General features: G+C 42.8%; 1 long non-coding RNA gene across 1 annotated transcript in view; it reads right to left on the bottom strand.

The window, feature by feature from the left end:
- Positions 1-4,596: 4,596 nt before the first annotated feature.
- Positions 4,597-21,408, bottom strand: part of LOC141982926 (uncharacterized) — a 33,137-nt gene continuing 16,325 nt past the window's right edge. Inside the window, exons 2-3 of the long non-coding RNA XR_012638245.1 lie at positions 4,954-5,042; positions 4,597-4,729 (exon numbers count right to left, since the gene is read on the bottom strand). This is a non-coding gene — a long non-coding RNA (uncharacterized LOC141982926). The remainder of the gene's footprint in view (positions 4,730-4,953; positions 5,043-21,408) is intronic.

Here is a 21,408-nt window from a genome sequence, read left to right as displayed (position 1 = left end):
TTTGTTCTGATTCAGAAGGAAGCCAAATTTTTTAATCTCAAAATCCTTTGCAAACCAGAATTTCTCCACATGCATCTAGACATATGTATTCAAAGCTGTTAAAAATATCGATTAAAGAAATAAAAAAGATGTTTTCTTACTAGTGTTGAAGTTGATTCTTATGGTTACATGTGATGAGGCATTAGTCATTCTGTGGTGTCTGAGGAACTAGCCCAAAATGTGTCACATATACAGTTTTGAGGGGTGGGGGAGTGAGAATATGTATGATGCCAATTAAGAGGTGTGACATTTTATAACTGAAATATAGATGGTTCAGAGATTTCAGAAAATCCCTTGACTGCTATCGTAGCCAAATTATTGCCACATCAAGTGTTCAAGATATGCAAATTATTGTGCTAAGACCGTCTGAGGTACTTCAAATCTTATTGCAAACCCAAATATACTTCTGAGGACAATTTCTTTTCCATGATGTTGTTATATGAGTAAGTGAATCAGATCCCAATTCTGCCCCCCTGTATGTAGTGGGAAAAACAAAAACCAACAGGATGTTGCGTTACCCTTCCAAGTTCTTCCTATGGTCATCCCATAACTGAAGGTACAGATTTGAGTATCTTAGACTCATAGACTTTAAGGCCAGAAGGGACTATCATGGTCATCTAATCTGACTTCCTGCACATTGCCACATGGCACATTGCCACAGACCCTCACCCACCTATTTCTGTAATAGACCCATAACCTCTGGCTGAGTTACTGAAGTCCTCAAATCATGATTTAAAGACTTCAAGTTACAGAGCATCCATCATTGACACTAGTTTAAACCTGCAAGTGACCCATGCTCCATGCTTCAGAGGAAGGCAAAAAAAACCCCAGGGTCTCTGCCAATCTGACACAGGAGAAAATTCCTTCCCAACCCCAGATATGGTGATCAGTTGGTCCTGGGGCATTTTGGCAACACCCAACAACCAGGCACCTGGGAAAGAATTCTCTGTAGTAACTCAGAGCCCTCCCCATTTAGTGTCCCATCACTGGCTGTTGGAGATATTTTCTGCTAGCAAATGGAGATTAGCTACATGCTATTGTAGCCAGTCTCATCATCTTATCATAATTTATTTTCTTAAAGACGCATACAAGGGAATTTAAGAGACTTTAACATTAATTTAAAAATGTGGTATTCTTTTACACAGCAGATTAAAGAACAATGATTGCTTTAAGAGTTCTTTTGTTAGACTCCCCAGTTCCAACTGACTTTATATTTTAAAACCAAATTTCTCAAACGTGATTAATAATTTGGGGTGTTTTAATTTTTTGGTCCCCGACTTGAGATACCTTAAAGGGGTCTGATTTCATGTGCGTGGGTGCTCAGCTCTCCCTGAGCATCCAGCCCTGCCAGGTGTCTGCAGCTGGGCCCTCCTCCCCACAGTGGAGGTACCTAAAATCACTTGAAAATGTAGGCATGAAAATCTGGAATCCACTTTTTATATTTTATTCTTCTCTTGTGTTGGGGATAGGATTGACAACTTTCTGACTGAACAAAACCGAACACCCTTGCCCCCCGCCCCCTTCTCTGAGGCCCTGCCCCACTCCCTCCATCCCCCCTCCCTCCGTCGCTCGCTCTCCCCCAACCTCACTCACCTGCTCATTTTCACCAGGCTGGGGAGGGTTGGGGAGGGTGCCTTTTCTACCGGGTGTTCGGTTGAAAACTGGACACCTGACAACCCTAGTTGGGGACTAGAAGGCCACTTCATGCAGTTTATTATGTGGACACTTTCAGGGCTTTGAGTTTTTCTTCCCTTTGTTGCAAACAAACAAGCTTCTTTGTAGCAGTACACATATGCTTTATCATACTGAAATTCACACCCGCACAGTAGTCTGTTTGCATGGATCATAATGCAGGGCTGGGGCCTAATACTATGTAAGGGGGCTGGGAACAGGGGCCACCCTAGGCTAACCCAGCTGATTTTCTTATCCACACATCTGCTGGTCTTTTCAGTACAAGTGGTTTGTCACCTCAGGGTAATTTATAGCCCATTACAGCAAGTTTGGTTTTGTTTTGTTTCGTTTTAAGTCAAGGGATTACAAGCAGTAGGGCTGCCACTTTAACGAGTGCAGTGACGTCCCTTCTTCCTGGACATTCATGTGACACACATTTGTGTTCCCTTGCCCTAGTTCTACCCATGCAGAGCGCACTTAGCTGAGCCCAGCCCTTTGGTGGTGCTATGATGCTGTGCTTTTGTTAAAGCAACTTGTATAATGTGATTAGGTGACTAAAAAAAGATGTTGCACAATTTTCTACCTGAATTGCTCAGATGCATAGGCCTGACCATTTGCCTGCCCACTCCTTCACTTGATTCTTTGTCAGTTTACCTTCTTCCTCCAGGCCTATTTATTTCTTTTTGAATGCCTTTCTGAGTGGAAAACAGTGGGTTCGTTGCCCCTGTTCTTGCACTGAGTGACAGATAAGGAGAAAGAGATTATTTGTGATTCCGGACAAAAAGGACTCCTGGAGCCCCACTCAGGGATGGGAGGACAGAAAGTGCTGTCTGGTGGGGAGCACGTGGAAGCCTACAGGAGGCAGCCCAGCAGGAGTAAAGCTGTATTCCTGAGCCAGTCAGGAGTCCCAGAAGGCTGACACCTTCTGCCGGTCTAAAAAAGATCCTCCCAAGCCTCCGACAGTGCCATTAAACATTGTGCATTGGTTACAATTCCACTCTGTGGTGCATTTTTCTGATTATGAACCTGGAAGTTGTCAAATGATGTTGTAACCCAGTGGTTCTCAAACTTTACTAACCCAAGGACCCCCATTTTGATTTAAAATTTTTCACAGACCACCAAGCCGCCCTGCTCAGCCCCAGGCTCCGCCCCCACTCCACCCCCTTCTCCCAAGGCCGCACCTTACCTCACCTCTTTCTGTCCCCATTCCACCCCTTCCCCTCCTCTTCCCCACCTCATTCCACCCCCTCCCCGCTCCTCCTCCTCCGTCCCAGCGCCTCCTGCATGCTGCTGAACAGCTGTTCTGTGGCGTACAGGAGGCACTGGGAGGGAGGGAGAGGAGTTGAGGGAAGAAGGAGAAAGAGTTGATCAGTGGGGCCCGCTGACCCCCTGGAGTACCCTCGCAGACCCTAATTTGAGAAACGCTGTTGTAACCAATTAGCTTTACTGCCCAATGCCTATGCTGTGGCAGAACTCTGTGCTGCACTGTGGCATAAATCAGGAGGCCTTGTGATATGCCGTGCTGCACAGCCCTTGCCTACTATTTTAGATATTTTCTGAAGTAGTGACAGAGTATGACTAGCAAGAGCTGAAGCCTCTCTTTACAACTTCATTTCCCGGCGGACCATTTCCTAACATTTTGTTGTTGCTTTCCCTTCTGCCTGCAGCAGTGAAAGGATCAGTCACCTACTATCTTTGCTGATCATTTGGCTGGATGGTTAAATGACCATTGAGATAAAGTATCAGAGTGGGTTTGGAGAGATTTGTACACCCCTAGTTATGTGAGAGCAAATTAAATAACCAGTCAGAAAAAGGCATATTCAACTCCCCACAGTGAGAAGGAGGGTACCATAGCAACTTTTACATCTCCCTTTTATTTATTCAAAAGTTATCATGTTCTTCAAAGGGATGAGTCCCTCAGATAGTACATCTTGTTCCTAATTATATCTCATAGAAAGGGAAGAACTGCATATCATGCAGCTGAACCGACTAATTGAACTGTATTTTCACAACAAACAGCCAAACTGTATATTTGCGTCTCATGAAATGTATGCATTAGCTATACCTATACTGAGCCAATTTGCATTCATATAGGTAGTATCTATATTGTCTACTTTGGTTTTGATGTATGATTTCCAGTGAAAGGAAGGGTGGGAGGAAACCACACAGCTCTTTTAAACAAATAACAGGATTTATTGGAGCCGGGTTTGCAGCTTTTATTTTCACTCATTTTTTGTGTTTAGTTGTGGCTATGTTAGTGCTGTATAATTTCCTCAAAATTTATAAGTTTATTTATATGGCAAATACATATGTCTGAGCAGAACTTGCTTGCTTCTTTTGCAATGAAACAAACAAAAGCATTTTTAACAATTTACTGATGTAGTCCTTCTGCCAGATGTTGTCAGTGGCAAGAAGGTCTGGGTTCAAATGTCTGGAGGAAGGAGTCATCTAAAATTAACAAATGCACTGGCTCAAGCCCCTCCTGGAAAAACTAAATACCTCCCCTGGGACCCCTTAATAGGATTCTCTCAAGGCCTGAGTCTGTGTATAAAAATAACAAAAATGATATCTAGGGGAAAAGCAACAAACGATTAAGGAAGTATAACGATAATAAATCAACCATATGTTTATACAAATATAAGTACACTCTCTCAATTTCTTGGGCATCCACCCCTATGGTATCTTTGCCTCAGTTTCCACATCTACCAGTGTGAACGTCTGATGAACAAATGCCCATTTGATACCTCATTCCCCACCCCATGACTTTTCCCCTCTGGTGCTATTCACTGATCGTTTATTTGTTTAGTGAAGTCCCAGAGTCCTCAGGGCAGGTCCATCTTCAACCACTAGGAGGAAGCGCTGCCTGGCTTCCATGAAGAGACACCTTACTGCCACCGCTGAGTTGTCTCTCACCATGCTGTCACCTCTGACCACAATACTGCCATGTCTAAACCAGCTGAGCTCAGTCCTAAGGCGTCACCAACCCCCACCACCTCCGACCTCCGGAGTGAATTCAGTTCTGTGAATGGAGGGCAAAGAAGGGCCATCATTGGCGTTCATTCAGACCTGTTGCTGTCCTCTACAGTTTCAGAGGAGAGCTACTATAATCTCTGACATGACACCAGTTCCAAGTTCCAAGGCTCCACCATATAATCCATAGTCAATAAAATATAGCACTACTTAGAAGGGTTCCTCCCACAAGAAATTCAGTCCTCCCTACAAAACAAAAGCCTTCTTCCTTACCCATGTTCAAGCTCTACTGTCCATTGTACATGGCAAACTTTGGTTTGGTGAATCCCTCAGTCAGGTCATATTATGTACAGTTCTGCTGCCTGTTAGAGACACAATAAAGATAACATTTCATTACCACTATATCCAAACCTTAAAGAATTTTAACCCAAACAACTGGCAAAAAAGGAGGCACTCATGCAAATGAAGTCTGTTGATTCTCTCTTTCCTTAGTTCACCAATAGATGGTAGCAGAGAATTCCTTCCCCTATGATCCGCCGACCAGTGGGCTACACTAATAAAAGCTTTTAAAGCCAATTTTTAACCCATTTATTGTTTGCAGCTGACATTTCTACAGTAACTGTTTGCACCCATACAACACAAATCTCCTTAATCCACTGCTGCTCTTCCTGAATCAGAAGTGAACTGTGGCAAGCAAGGATGGAAGTAGCGAAGGTTCTGCATGTGTGGCTAAAGATACTCACATGCATATGTATATGAAGGATTAGGGTGGGTTTCACAAGAGGGATTTAAGCACCCAGCTGCCATTTTAAGCACTAAATCCAAATTTTAAATCCTCAAAACCCACACTCTATTGCTGCCTAACCCTGTAGCTACTCCTTAGGCACCCGAGTCTCCACTGATAAAGTCCTCTACATTTCTGTCAGTAGCATGTGCAGAGCCCTTTCAGTTCTGATGTCAGTGAGCAGCTTGGCACCTAACTCATGTCTAAGTCCCTGCAGGATTCACAAACTAGGCATTCCCCCACCCAGCAGGCCCAATCTGGTAGACATTCTCAACTGCCTCCTTAGAGCACATCTGGCCGATTGAGTCCTGCATGGAACGCAGGGGGAGGAGGTGGTAGTGCCTCCTATATAACCTTTAGCCCCATTGGAGTGGTTGGAGCCCTTACCCACAATGTGGGAACCCAAGTTCAACCCCCCTCCCCCACTCAGTATGGAGCAGGAAATTGACCCTGCATCTCCCATGAGAGTGCCCTAGCCACTGGAGCAGGTACTTCTCAATGTCTCCTGTTGGAGCTGCTGTCCTTTGTACAACTCATTAAATATTCATTAGAGCAGAGACTTGAACTGGGGTCCCCACCTTTTCAGGTGAACATGCTAACCACTGGGCTATAGAGTTATGCTCACTCTCTTTTGCCCAGCGACTCTTACATATTTCATACAAAGTGGAACAGTTTCAACAGGAGAGATTCTGAACTCATGTTGCTGACGTGCAAAGAAGAATCGGCTCTGTGCCACTGAGTTGCCACAGACGGTATGTATCTTACAGCTAGTACAGTGCAGAGCTGATTTATAGAAAATGATAAGCTTCTATAGTAATCTAAACCCATGATTTTTTCTCTTGAAAGCCAGGAGCTAATAGGTGGTTATTTTGCAATGTGGTGAATTAAGAAGAATAATCATCCCCACATACTGATTTTACAATGGATTCCTGAGATTGTTGTGCTTATTTCTTAGCATGACTTATAGTGACACCAAGCCAAATAACTAAGTATCAGACATTTCCTGTTATCTAGGTTACCAAATACCCAACCAATGCTGCTCTGAATTAGTAGTGAGTGGTGAGGCTTTGCCTTTACCTAGTACAATGGATAACTTTCCTCACACTGCTCAACCTTCCTTTCTTTCCCTCTATCTTTTCTCATATTAGTACGCTCCGTAATTAAAACCATTATTTGACAGTACTGGCTCCCTGCTCTGTGCTGCCCTATAAAGACCTCAGATGAAAAGTGCACCAACAGGAGTCAATGCCCCTCAGATCTAAGTGATGGGGTAAATTAGCAGACCTATCTTCTTATATGGCCCCCATCATCACACTACCTGAGGAATTCATAACATTAATTCATTAAACCTCACAACATCCCTTTTAACCATTATTCTGGAGAACCAAAGCACAGAGAGACTAAGGACAAGATTCACAAAAGGATTGGGCACTTAATTGCCATTGTAGGCATGCAAATCCAAAATTTAGATTTCAGACCCCTGCGCAGCTGCTGCCAAACTTTGGAGGCAATTCAAGTCCCTAAGCATTTAAGTTTCTGCCAATCAAGTCCCCAATGGCACCTAAAAATCTGCCAGTGAGCATGTGCATAGAGGCATCAGCCTAGGAGCCCATCTCATGCCTAACTCCCTGCAGGATCCTCAAAGTAGGCATTCTCTTGCTTCCCTCAGCTGTGGGACTCAATCTGGCGGGTGTTCGCAGAAGCCACTAACTGGATCAAGCCCCCAAAAACAATGTCCGAGAAGAAGTATGCGGTGCCCTCTTTATAACCTTTAGCCCATTTGTCAGGGCACTCACCTGGCATGTGGGACTTCTAGGTTCAATGCCTCTCACTGCCTGATGGGGAGAAGGGATTGGAACAGGTGTCTCCCACATGCCAGGTGAATGCCCCAATGATGGGCTAAAGTTTATAAGTTGGGGGGGCACCTCCTCCTCCTTTTTTTGTTTGCGGGAAAGGGCTTAGGCACCTAATTCCAGGAGAGGGTTCACAGTACAAATCCCAAGCAGAGGGAGGCACCTCCCTCTGGCCCCAACTTAGTCACATAACTCCCTTTGAGGGCAGGACTTTAGGACTGATCTCTCGCCTTGGCGTTTCCTACCGGCTAGCTTAGGTTGCTCCTGGCTCAGCATGTTTGCTTTTGCAGTTCCCCTTTTAGGTGCCTAATTCCCCCCAGGCACTTTATAGGGAGCCTGAGCATCTAACTCGGGGCTGTGGATTGCATCAGGAGGCATGGCCCCTAAAGTTAGGTGCTGCAATGCTGAGTCTAAGCCCCCATTGTGGATCTAACTCTAAAAGTAGAGTTTTCAAAAGCACCTGAGTGATTTAGGAGCCTAAGTCCTGTTCTCAAAAGTGATTTAGGCACTGAAGAGTGTACGTCTCATTAACTTCCATGTTCTTTACAGGGCTAAGCAGATTGTCAACTCTCAAAAAGTCCTATTATTAGTGGATCACTAATATCACTTCTGCAGCACCTCTGCAGCCTCCTACCTGAATACCAAGCTTACCCGACCCTGTTTACTTTGTGAGAAGCAACAGACAGAACAGCACAAGACAACATAGCGGCAACCTACCATAAAAGAACAATACAATAAAAAGTCACTGAAAACACATGCCTTTGTTCCTTATCATATTCTGCTGATGCTGTTGTTAATAAAAAAGTCGATGCATGTGTTGTTTTTTTTTCACTTCAGAATACTTGAACTGCAGCACAAAGTACAGCGGTAAACGTTAACAGAAAGAGTCTAGCAGATGTTCACGATTATCTCTCATGGCATCTATATGCGTGCAACCATCTTGAAACAAACTCTCTTGCATGCTACTTTGCAGGAGGTTTCAGATCACAATCAACAATGAAAATGATCTGAAAGCCCATCTGTTGATGGATATTTCCTCATCAGAAAGGTCTGTTAGAGCTGAGCACACTGGCAGGCAGAAATGGGTAGCATGGGTAATATGTTGTCTATTAAAGATGAGAGGTAAAACAAGTCGTGGAAGATATCTTTGTGTTTTCCGTTAATTTTAGCGAAATCCTTGACTGAAAGGTCATTCTCCAGTTTAGACTGAAATCAGCCAAAAAGTTGTTTTCGAAGGCCACTCCCCAGTAAAACACCCTGGCTTACAGTCTGCTTCTGCTCTGATTGAAATCAATATGACTTCTCCAATCATGAGTGCACTCCAGGGAGGTCTGGAGAAAGTGAGCACCCCTATGTATCATGGCACTTTTTGTTTTACAATAGTAGCCAAATGAAATGTTTCAAAGAGCAGGTTTTTACTTTGAAATAATTTCAGCCAGTTTCCCCCAATTTGACGTGAAAGTATCATTTAAAAAAAAATCCAATGTTCAAGGGACACCCCTCCCTCCTGTATTAACAGGGGTATGTCAGGGAAGAATTTGTCTGCACTTCCCAGCATTCCACTGGGCAACCTGCACCATTTGACAGCTGTTGGATGCTGAAGGAAACTCCAGTCGGCGTTTGTTCTGTTTCTAGATATTTTGATGTGGCTCTTTGAAGCTCAGAAACCAAAGGAGTTGAAAGACAGAACTTACATAACCTTTTGAACAAATGTTGCGTTTGCAATAACAGGGAAATTCGTAGAAAAATTAAATGCCTCGTTCAAGAAGGAAGAGCATTCTTACTTGCAGGACACATTTCTTCAGTGATGATTAAAAAACCCACTTAAAGCAGCTACTACCTGACTTTGTTGTGAACTTCGCTACACATTAACTGAGCCAAAGAGTCTCAAAAGTGAAGTGAAGAAACAGATTGACAGAGCCAGAAGGGTACCCAGAAGTCACCTACAACAAGACAGGCCCAATAAAGAAAGTTGACAGAACGCCAATAGCCGTCACCTACAGCCCCCAACTAAAACCTCTCCAGCGCATCATCAAGGATCTACAATCTATCCTGAAGATCAATCCCGCACTCTCACAGACCTTGGGGGACAGGCCAGTCCTCGCTTAAAAACAGCCCCCCCAACCTGAAGCAAATACTCACCAGCAACCACACACCACACAACAAAAATACCAACCCAGGAACCAAACCCTGATGCCAACTTTACATATCTATTCAAGGGACACCATCATAGGACCTAACCACATCAGCCACACCATCATGGGCTCGTTTACCTGCACATCTACCAATGTGATATATGCCGTCACGTGCCAGCAATGCCCCTCTGCCATGTACATTGGCCAAACTGGACAGTCTCTGTGCAAAAGAATAAATGGACACAAATATTATATCAGGAATCATAACATTCAAAAACCAATAGGAGAACACTTCAGTCTCCCTGGTCACTCAATAACAGACCTGAAAGTGGCAATTCTTCAACAAAAAAACTTTAAAAACAGGCTCCAGCGTGAAACTGCAGAACTGGAATTAATATGCAAACTGGACACCATCAGATTAGGCCTGAATAAAGACTGGGATTGGTTAGGTCATTACAAAACCTAAACCTAATTTCCCCAATACTGATTTCCCCCTATTGTTACTCACCCCTTCTTGTCAACTGTCTGAAATGGGCCACTCTCATTACCACTTCAAAAGTCATTTTTCCTCCCTTGGTATCCTGCTGTCAATTGAATTATCTTGTTAGACTGACCTCACACTTGGTAAGGCAAATCACATCTTTTCATGTATTTATACCTGCTCCTGTATTTTCCACTCCATGCATCAGATGAAGTGGGTTCTAGCCCACGAAAGCTTATGCCCAAATAAATTTGTTTTTATTTCACAAAGAAAACTCAGCTTCTTTGGGTTTCAGAGACATGTGGCCTCATTTAGCTGGATGGGGAACATGCTGCCTAAAGACAAACAAATTATTTTGCAAAAATTTTATTTAAAAGTGAGTGTGAATTGTGTGTAAGATGATTCGGATATTTAATATCCAGCTTCCACTGGTGTAAATGATGGCACAAGTTGTAGGACAAAAGAGAATCAGGCCTATTATAGTAATAATACCCTCCTCTTATATAGAGTGTAATAGTAGTAGATTATCTTCTTGACGCTACGACTTTAGTCTCAAGGTTTTGCCATACGTTAAGTAAGGTGAAAAGACAGAATAACAATTTTACCCATGCTAGTCACATAACTCTAATTTCAACATCAGTGCCATGTCAGCTTTTGCATAGGTTTATAACTTTGTCTTCTGAAGAATGAAAATAAGTATAGGCAGAAGGTTTGCAAACAAAATCAGCCTGAAGAGCAAAACTATTTGGCAATTTTAGGGGGAAAATGTCCCTTTAGATATGTCTAGGCTATCAGACCACACACAAACACAAAATAAATCTTAGTAGTATCAGATGTGTGTCTGTACTCATACTACTCCAGTAATACAGGCCAAACGCCCCTAGGTATTTTGGAAAAGAAAACCATTATAAAAATGCTCCAGGTTAATTTGCTTAGAAATTCAGCTTACTGCAGCTGCACATTAATTTTTTAAAATTAAAAAAAAATCTTCTAAGGACTCTTAGACTCACAGAACGCAAGCATACATGTTGCAACCAAAAGGTCTATGGAAATGTAAGGGACGCTGAGTATTTGGGGACATGAAAGAGCCTAGTAGGTCTGAAGGAGCCTGATCACAAGTAAAAAATTATTTTTCATGAAGTCCTTAAAGGTGAATGGGAAAGTCGGTTGTTTCTTTTAATTTATGAACTATTTAAAATCCCAAATCAGTAACAGATTTACAAATTACATAGCGTCAAGTAGAAAATTCTTTCCTCCATTGTTTCCTTACAAAGACCAGGTTATAGGATTTTGTTTTTCTCCTATTGGAGTTGAGGACATCAAAAGTCACTCAGAGTCTGACCCTTTAGAACTTTACTTATACAAGTAATTCTCACTCATGTCAATAGTGCCATTGACTTTAATGATGTCTTCAGTGTGAGAATTATGCCTGGTCGAGGTTTGTCAGGACTCATTCACTGTGCCAGAGCATTTCCCTGCACTGGTGTAGCATCTGATCTTGCAGTCCTTATTCAAGCTAAATTCTCATTGATATAAATGGGAGTTTTGCCTGAGAAAGAGCTTCAGGCTTGGACTCAAATGAATTAGAGAAGTACATTACAAATGCTTTTCTTAGAAGAATATTTAAAAACCTAAGCCTAAATCATTTTCTATGTAGATTATCCTCAATAGGATAGTACAAACTCTCCATCACATGAGTCAAAGATCCCAAGAAACAAAGCAAAAGAAGAGAGACCTCTTCCTTGTTATTCTTGTGTGGCATACAGATGTGTCCTAAATGCCCAATGCTCCCTCTGTGTGTAAATGTCTCTGCGTTTGTATAAATGTGTGTGTTTCATGGCAATTTTAAGTATCTTTCAAGGCAGACACTAAATCCCAGTCTGTTGTTTAATTAGTAAAGGATCCCCCAGGTAGAAAGAAGTGTTCATTCTAAAGTTGCTACAACATGATTTAATGATCTAAAGATCAACTCTGTGTAAGCCTGCCATAAAGGCAGTGTTACTGTGTTATTGTGTGGAGGGGCAGAAAAATAAGTACAGTAAGTACAGTGAAATAGAAGTTCCCTCAGTGGGACTTAAAGGGAATGTTAATGTAATAAAGAAGTCATTCTAAGAGCTGTGCTTCCTTGGGACCAGCCAGGGAGATCACTGCCAGCTTTTGGCAGTCTCCCTTCGTTAAGACTCTTAACTCTTCTGGGTCGAAGTAATTCTTTCGGGAATTCTATAATTATCTTAATTAGCTGTTGTGTTAATTGCACATACTGATAAGCTGAACCATTGATTTATTGATTTATTTCAGTTGTAACCTTGATTTGATCAATGCATTATGTTAATTTTATTTCTGATTGAGGCTTCAAACTGACTATTTTTGTTCCATCTTTAATTGATTTAGGAAAGTTATAGTACATTCAGTTTGTAAAACATTTACTTAGTTGTATGTTTGCTTCCTTATGCTTTTAAATACAATCTATCAAAAGCACTCTGGACTGGTTTACCCGTCATAAATACAGTGTGGCTGAACAACCTAAAGGTATATAAGGGCCACTGACCTGCCCTTGAATTAAACCGTTATTATCACTACAAGAATTTAAATATCCCAGGTGGCATTCCTCAACCTCACAGGATTCTATATTATTGTTAAGAATTATTATCATTATTTAGATGGTGCTTTAAGTGTAAGCTGTAACAAATTTGAAATAAGATATAAAACATAAATGAGCAAAGAGGGTCCTATTCTGCAACTGACTCATACTCGTGAGCACACCCACAAGTAGTCCTACTGGGGGACATACAGTATCAGTGGGACTACTTGCATGAGTAAATACCGACAAATGTTGGTAAGGGTTGCAGGTAGCAATGTTGGTAAGAATTGGGACCTACAATTCCTCCCCTAAAAAGCTTATGGGATGAGCAGGTACAGTTGGCTCAGATCCTTTTTGAGTTGCCATTGTGGCTTCTAGCCACAGGGTGGGAGGGCACCTCAGCAAAGCAACTGCCAACCCAAAGGTTATCCCTTTTTGTTATGAATGAAACAGACATATTTGGGGTTGAGATGGGGGTTAAAGATGATATCACTGGCTTCCCTCAACATCCAAAAAGAGGGCCTGGTTCAGAAGACTATTGGGGAGTGAGTGGTGTCCTGAAAAGAAATTTAGGAAAACAGGAATTGCCAGAAAGGATGAGGCCAGTGGTCTGTCTAGGGCTGTATTCTCTCACAGTGGCCAATGACATATATTTCAGAAGGTATAAAACCTTCTCCATGGACAATGAAGCAATAGCAAGAGCATGGGGAAGTTCTCCCTAACTCAAGGTAGTCAGTGTTTGGCTTATGTCCTGAAGAATAAAGGTTAATATCCCTTGTACAATTTTATCCTGTCTAATGACCATCAACTAGTAAATGAGATAATGAGCTGCCTACCAATGATTAAACAGTGCAATGCACTGTTAGCCTGACCTAAAATCCTTTGCAGTCAGTAAGAAGGCTCCTATTGACTTCAATGGCCTTTGAACCAGGGTCTATGATACCTCTGCATTAACCCCATTAAATAAGACCAGCATTGATTGGATGTTCCATCTTGTCACTAACTATAAGATTCATTGATAGAGTTCAGGGCAAATAGTCCTTGAGCCACAGCAAACTGGCTGCTGCAGTGACAAGCCACACCCTGATGCCCCCAGAAATCTCTTCATAGGCAATATTTACATTATTGCCAACTCTCAAGATTTTAGCGCAACTCAGGTGATGTTTTATCTGTTTATTTTTATCTGTCACATGAAAACATGCTGAAAAGCTGCCGGCTCACTAATTTTCCCTTATGTAAAATGGTCCCCATCTCCTCTTACTGTCAATGGGAGTGAAGTCCACAAATTTCCCAACAGTCTGTCTGCATGTGGGAGCGAGACTGCTCTTTAATAAAGCTAGCTGCCACCTCCCACTGTTTTCCATGAGGTTGAAGCCATGCTCGCAGACAAAATGGCTGTCATGCTCTGGTTCAGGGGGCTGGACAGGACACAGGGCCTGTGAGGAGCTCAAAGACACGGTGAAAAGTGGATGGAGAGAGTGAGGGGGAGCAGGAGGCAGATTTAGAGGTTTTAGGGGAATGGGGTACAGGGAGGTAGGGGAGGGTGCAGAGGACAGAGATGGAGCAGATAGAATGGCAGCACCCCCAGCCTGGGGTTAGTGATAGATGTGGGTACGGGGATTCCCCTCTGCCAGGGGAAGGCAGTGTTGCCAATTCTCTGAAACATATCGAAAGTCACAGGATATTGGTGCCAGCAGGAGGAACTGTCCAGGAGCATGAGAAGCTCCTCTGTTCCCACAGTTTTCAGGGCTGGGCATGGGGGTAGCTTTGGGGCTAAGGACAAGAGAGCAACCCTGCCATTAAGCCCTGCCTTCAGGTATGACCCTATAGCACAGAGAGGCAGGGAAAGAAGGAGTTGGATGAAAACCTGCTGCTGGAACCCTGGCAGGGAAGAACCCCTGGGGAAGCAGGAGGCAGGGGAGTGGGGAGTCGAGGAAGTGGTGTTACTGGGACCCAGGTAGAGAAGTCCCAGGGCAGCAGAAGGCAGAGAAGTGTGGCTGCTGTGTCAAGACAGTATAGGAAATGGCTAGGGGAACTTCCATTTCAGGGTGAGGATAAGTACAGTCTCCCTCCTGGCAGCCATAGAATGGTGTGCATATTTGTGTGCATTAAAGGCTGACTTTTCAATCTGAAATTATCATAATGCATTGGCAGAGGAATAGTGGGGAGTTAAAAATGCAAAATATAGTTAGAAATATGGTTAGATTAAAAAAAAAACCTCATGATTTTTTAGGCCTTATAGTTTTTGAGAGTCTGACTCATTATTTTTGATCTCTTGAGGTTGCCATCCTGTATTTTACCATTTTGGACTGAAGTTATTAGCAGACCTCCAATAAATGCCTAGCTATAAAAGTGTCCAAGAATGTAGCTATCAACGGCTCCTGTTGCATCTTTTGCTCTTTACAGAACAAGAATATCATGAAGGAAACACCTGGGTACAGTAGGTTCCCAAATAAACGTTTGCTAAATCTACATAACCTTGCAAGGTCTGGCTACGTACTGACTGGTTTTTGGCGGCTTCTAAAATACAGAATGCAGTGAGCGCCACTAGGGGGCTCACAAACCATTTAAAAAAGCATACTATCCTATTCCTATACACAATAGCTACCCATTAAAATGAATTTGTAGACTTTAAAATGTTACCTGAACTCACAGGAAACCAAAGAATCTGCCAACAGGAAATTTTAAACCTCTCCCAAGCCTCCCAACCAGGAGGCGAAAAACCCACATTACAAATGACACCCTATGTATATATCCCACCAATCAAATAATAGGAGTTTCTCAGTAACCATTCACACTTTGTGGCACATTTCCCCTTTGCTTCATTGCCTCCTTCAAAATATCTCCTGGTGGTCCATCTGAAGGTAGGATATATTCTTTCTCACATACATAAAAGCCGACCTCAAATCTCAGCAAACAGTTTCCATGTGAATATAGGGTTTGCTCAAGGGGAATACCTGAGGAAATTTAAAACAAGTTCTGATGTTCCAATAAGATAATTTCAGACCACACGGACATTTGCCCCTATGAAAATATTAAATACAGACTCCTTTCATCTCACACAATAAGACAACCGTATAACCATTTAATACAAGATTACATAGATAAAAGTAAATGGAAACACATCAAATATGATTTTCTTTAAGTAGGCTGAAAGGTTGTGTGTTATATTTTACTTGTATCATGTGAGGCACATATTTTTCTGGCCTGACAGGTTATGCCATTGTGGGCCTTATTCAATTAAAGATGTTTTTATCTGAATAAATTTTCCTTTCAAAGCTTTTACATCTCTACACATTTTTTAAAGATGGACACCTACAGTTAAGAGTCAAAGTCCATATTTAGGCCTCTAAAATCAGGACTTACACAACAGGCCTCAAACATCTTGTAACTTGACCAAAAATGTGCAAAAAAGAAAAGAAAAGAAAAGAAACGAAAAGAAAAGAAAAGAAAATGCAGATAGCTAGCACAACAGTTCTGGTTTATTACAGAAGCAGAGGCAGGTAATCAGGCATGCACTCTGTATAAGTTAATTATTAGTATTAATTTAGTACATGGCTACACTGTAAGTAACTTGCAGTAGGTGCTGAGCATGAAAGCTTGGTAAGGGACTTCCGACTAGCAAAAGCAGAACTATCCCATGGGATGCCTGGAGCAAGGGCACACTATGCTGTGGGACAATTTGCTGAGGAGCAGGATGTTGTTAGCATAATTGACTGGACTCGTGCAGCTGCCACATAACTTTCCAGGACAAACAAAAGTCAGGAGAAATTATTTTTTATAAATATCTTGGAGAATCTAATCTTCAGGGGAATTTAGATTTTACTGACACCTAATATGTAATACAACTTCTAACGACACTGTCTTAACACCCAAGATGTTTAGCAAACCCCAAAAGTGAGCATGGGACAGCATAGACCCCAACCTGAAGAAGTTTCTGAGATGACCATTTTTACTATCTGAATAACGTGAAACTGAAAGCAGAGTTCTGGGTAAAAATAAAAATTGAAATTAAAATGTTTCAAAGTGGGAACAAATAGCATGGCATCAACAGACAGGAGATAGGTCTCAGCCTCCGATTGCCAGAAGACGGGACTGGATGAAAGGAGCTGGATTACTTGATAACTGCCCTGTTCTGTTCATTCCCTCTGAAATACCTGGCACAAACTAGATGGCAGAATGACAGGATGCTGGGCTAGATGGACCATATTGGTCTGACCTAGTATGGCCACTCTTATGAGAAAGGTACATGAGTACTTTATAATATTCAAAATATATGGCTCCCAAGTACGTCATTATACCGTGTCATTTCTCAGCCATGCCGTGGACTTAACTAAAAAGATAAAAGACAAGATCAAATGTTCTTTCTCCTTCTTCAGTGCCCAGTGGAGCTTTGGCTGTACCTACAAAATAGTGCAAATGGCTTTATAACCTTTGAGTTACATTACTATAGACAGTGAAGATAGCAACACTGCTTGTTAAGGTTGCCTGTCACTTTCCATTATAAGACCCTGTTTTTGATTGCTTATAACTCTGCCAAACTGAAACTGTTTGGGCTGAAATTTTCTATGCTGGGTGTCTGCTTTAAGGCTGTTTAAAAAAAAAAATTTATTCAGCTAAAATGTTTCAGACATTTTTGAGACTAAGTTAGGGGAAAATATACTAACTACACTAAACTTGCCCATGTGAAAAAAATTCTTACAACCATTGTCTTAAGAAGATCTACCACCTCCATGCTTTGATACAAGGCCTCACAATTTAGCACCAGACTCACCCTCATGTCAGGGATATGTCTTTTTTCTGTTCCTGTGAAAATTTGCCAAAATTTGGCCCAGTTATAAGAACTGAAAATTATCTCAGTTCACATACGCTGACTTGTTAGCATAGCAACTAAATTCTCCAAAGATTCTATTTGCACTGACCATGTGCCATCCTCTCACAGCTCCTACATGCTGACCAAACAGCATGGGTCATCCCCATAGAGTAGCTGAGCACACACCATCCCAGGGGTGAGCAAAACTTTAACTGCTATTGCTCTTCCTGACTGCTGCAGGCCAAGGTGGCGTAAGGCACCAGAACTGACAGAAGGGAGCCTTTCTCTCCTGTGCACTCAATACATCCTGCTGGCACTCATGAAGCATGGCAGAGAAGGAGGAGACAGCCTGATTTGAATGCAGGAGGGGGAAATTTGGGGAGGCAGTGGGGAGAGGGATCTGGAAGGGAGGCAGTTAGAAGCAGGAGCAAGAACAGTGGACAAGAGCAGAGATGGTCAGAAGATGGAGAGGACAGTTAGAAATGAGAATGGAGAGAAGGGCAGGACCCATGGAAGGTGGGGACGATAGGCACAGATCGGGGGAGCAGGGACTAGGGGAGGGGAAAGGGCAGGATCTGTGGCGGGATGATAGAAAGAGCAGGAAGACAGGGACAGGAACTGGGGAAGGGTGATGGAGTAGAAGGGGAGAGGGAGAGGTGGGGGGAGACAGGGGCATAAAGGTCTGTAACCACTAGACAACACTCCCCTCCAGAACCTGGGACAAAGCCTATTATTCCAGAGTCTCAGCATTCCTTTACTGTCTAGCAAATAGCTATGAAACTCCCTGGCAACTTGTGTGCCTCCATCCCCCTCTAGTGGCAGGTCCAAACAAAAAATAAGTTTTCTTCTGCTACCATTTAGTCCTTATTTCAAGTGCTAAAGGATTGTGCTGTGGTTCTAATGTCGTCAAGACAGAGGCGGGTGGGGGGCGTACAGGACAAGGAGGGTTCACCTTTTCTGTTTTTTAATTTTTTTAAAAAGTCAGAAATTAAATTCCAAAAAACTGTGTTAAAAGAATGTTAAGGTTGCAAAGGAAATCACTCACAGTTAGGAAATGCCAGAATTAAAGGTGCCTGTGCAAGCTTAATTCTGCCCCCGTGCGTGTGTGTGCATTATACTATAGTCTTTAATTACATGATCACATACTTTTTTCCCCACAGGACTCCTGCCTCATTCAGTGCACAGAATAGACGGTGCTCAGGGAATGAATCAGGCTTGTGCAGTGAATAAAGCTGTTGTCTGTAGGACCCCAGCCTCACTTCTTTCAGAAGTTTGAAGGTGTACAATGAATAGACAGGAAACTTCAGGAAAAGAAAGAATGGTCTGTGGTCATGTGGTTAAGGCAATTGAATGCTGCCCTGAAGAACTGTGCCACAAAGTTCCTTTGTGATTCTGAGCAAGTCACGTAAATCATAGTTCTGACAGGTGGCCATTGTGTGTTCCTCTTTTTCTGGGTGCCAGACTTGGGACACTTGTGGCCTGATTTGCAGAAGTGCTGAGCACTTAAGTCACAGCTACAACTGCAGTTAATGGGAGCTGTGCTGAACATATAAAGTACTACGTAATGCTAAGTATACTGAAAAACCAGGCCATAGGTTTCTCAGATTGGGTGCCCAAAATTAGTTGACCTAAGAGTGGCCATATTGGGTCAGACCAAAGGTCCATCTAGCCCAGTATCCTGTTTTCTGATAGTAGCCAATGCCAGATGCCCCAGAGGGAATGAACAGAACAGTTAATCATCAAGTGATCCATCCCCTGTCGCCCATTCCCAGCTTCTGGCAAAGAATGGTTAGGGACGCCATCCCTGCCCATCCTGGCTAATAGCCATTGATGGACCTATCCTCCATGAACTTATCTAGTTTTTTTTTTAACCCTGTTATAGTCTTGCCCTTCATGACAGCCTCAGGCAAAGAGTTCCACAGACTGACTGTGCGTTGTATGAAAAAAATACTTCCTTTTGTTTGTTTTAAACCTGCTGCCTAGCAATTTCATTAGGTGACCCCTAGTTCTGGTATTATGAGAAGGAGTAAATAACACTTTTTTATTTACTTTCTTCACACCAGTCATGATTTTATAGACCTCTATCATATCCCACTTAGTCATCTCTTTTCCAAGCTGAAAAGGCCCAGTCTTATTAATCTCTCCTCATACAGAAGCCATTCCATGCCCTTAATAATTTTTGTTGCCCTTTTCTGAACCTTTTCCAATTCCAATATATCTTTTTTGGGATGGGGTGACCACATCTGCAGTACTCAATGAGGATGGGTGACCTGGATAAAACATTTCCTGAATTTGCCAAAAATGGCTGAATAATATACCTGCAATCCTGTCTTATCCCACCAATCCATCCCATCCATCACCTGCTCTGTTAGCTTTTCATGAACAGTTCTGGAGCCTTAACATTCCTCCCATCCTGCAAGATGAATTCCATTGAATAGCATTGAGTTCCTGCAGCACATTTGATAATCAGTGCCCATCCCTGCCTGCTACGGTCAGCAATGTCTGACAGCAGCAGACTGGGGCTAAGAGCTTTCAAACCACTGCTTTCCTGTCCAACAACACTTAAGCTGCCACCAACCAGCCAGGTGTTCCCCCTTTCCCTGTGTGTTGATGGGAGAGCACATATTCTGTTTTATCCCTCTGTATTCCATGCAAGCTGCTACATATCCCAACACCAGACCTCCAATCCCAAAGGACCTATAGATATTTAGGAAGAAGATGACAGCTGTTTCCACCTATTTCTGAGCCTTAGAGGACCAGGAAACAGAAAATCCTTGCACCTGCAGATCAGATAAAGCGGAACAGCAGAAAGATGAAGGGGATGTTTGGATACATTGGTCACCTTGGAGGGATGGATAGATTATGGATATTAGGACCCCCAAATGCATATATCATCTGAATCCACCAATTTGCTCATCCTTGGCACCTGCTTTGCATCCTGTTTTCTTGGCAGCAATTGTGTAATTTTGAGAAGCAAATAAAAGCCCCTTTCCAATGGAAAAGCACAGCAACTTTCCAATTGGGAAGCCAATTGCAATAACTCCACCTTATTAGTATCAAACAATAGTTGGCATTTTTGCAGACTATTCAGTGACTGAGGCGGGGTGTGTGTGTATGTGCAATGATCCTAAGAAATACAGATGCATATCTAGGGCACAGATGTTGCACTTCAAACCCTGTTCACAACAGCAGAGTTAAAAACAGATTCAGAAGGCAGTTCCATTTTGAAGCAAACATGTTAAGGGAGAGGCCCTTCAAACAGCAGTACGAACATGGCCATAACATTGAGAAGAAATCCACAACAGAACTAAACCAGCTTCCCCAAGCAACAAGTAAAGTCAATCAAATAGAAAATTATAGCCTAGGGTGCTCTGTAATAACAACAAATAGCCAGGTCTGCTTCACAAGTGCTATCAGCAAGTCCATCTGATCACTTGCCCCATGCTCTTAGCCTTGGTTTTCCCCTTTCTGAGCCAACCTGCCCCTGAAGGTCACCAGGCTAACTGATCGGATTTTAGCATTTCTCTGATCCGTTCTTCTAGGGAGAGCAACTCAAAGGCTGCTAGTAATTTTTCTTTCTAGCTGTATCTTATAGCATTTGTAAGCATGCCAATTTCTAAGCCATTTCTCTAACCTCTTACCCTCATCAGATCAGGGTTCCTTGAAGATGTCTATTAGAATTAGCACTTCTGATCCAACCCTCCCTAAAGTAACAGAAACTAATTCCACCTGAAGTAACAGGGGTCTTCTATTGGGATCAGAGACACTGGTCTGAGCTGAATAAACACTAACGCTGGAGCCTAACTTCTTCTGACCAGGATCCAAAGCACTGACGGGCCAGATCCAGCCCGCAGGCTGTAGTTTGCCCACCCCTGATCTAGACACTTAGGGTATGTCTACACCGCAATAAAACACCCACAACTGGCCAAGTCAGCTGACTTGGGCTCAGGATGTGAGGCTATTGAATTGCAGTGTAGATGTTTGGACTTGGGCGGAGCCTGGGCTCTGAGATCCTGTCTACACTGCAGTTTTATAGCCCTACAGCCAAGGGTGCTGGAGCCTTCCCCAAAGTGGGGTGCCG

Source organism: Natator depressus, chromosome 1, assembly GCF_965152275.1.
Source record: "Natator depressus isolate rNatDep1 chromosome 1, rNatDep2.hap1, whole genome shotgun sequence".
NCBI lineage: Eukaryota > Metazoa > Chordata > Testudines > Cheloniidae > Natator > Natator depressus.
The sequence above is the reverse complement of the archived record's forward strand: the minus strand, read 5'-3'. Positions and strand labels throughout refer to the sequence as shown.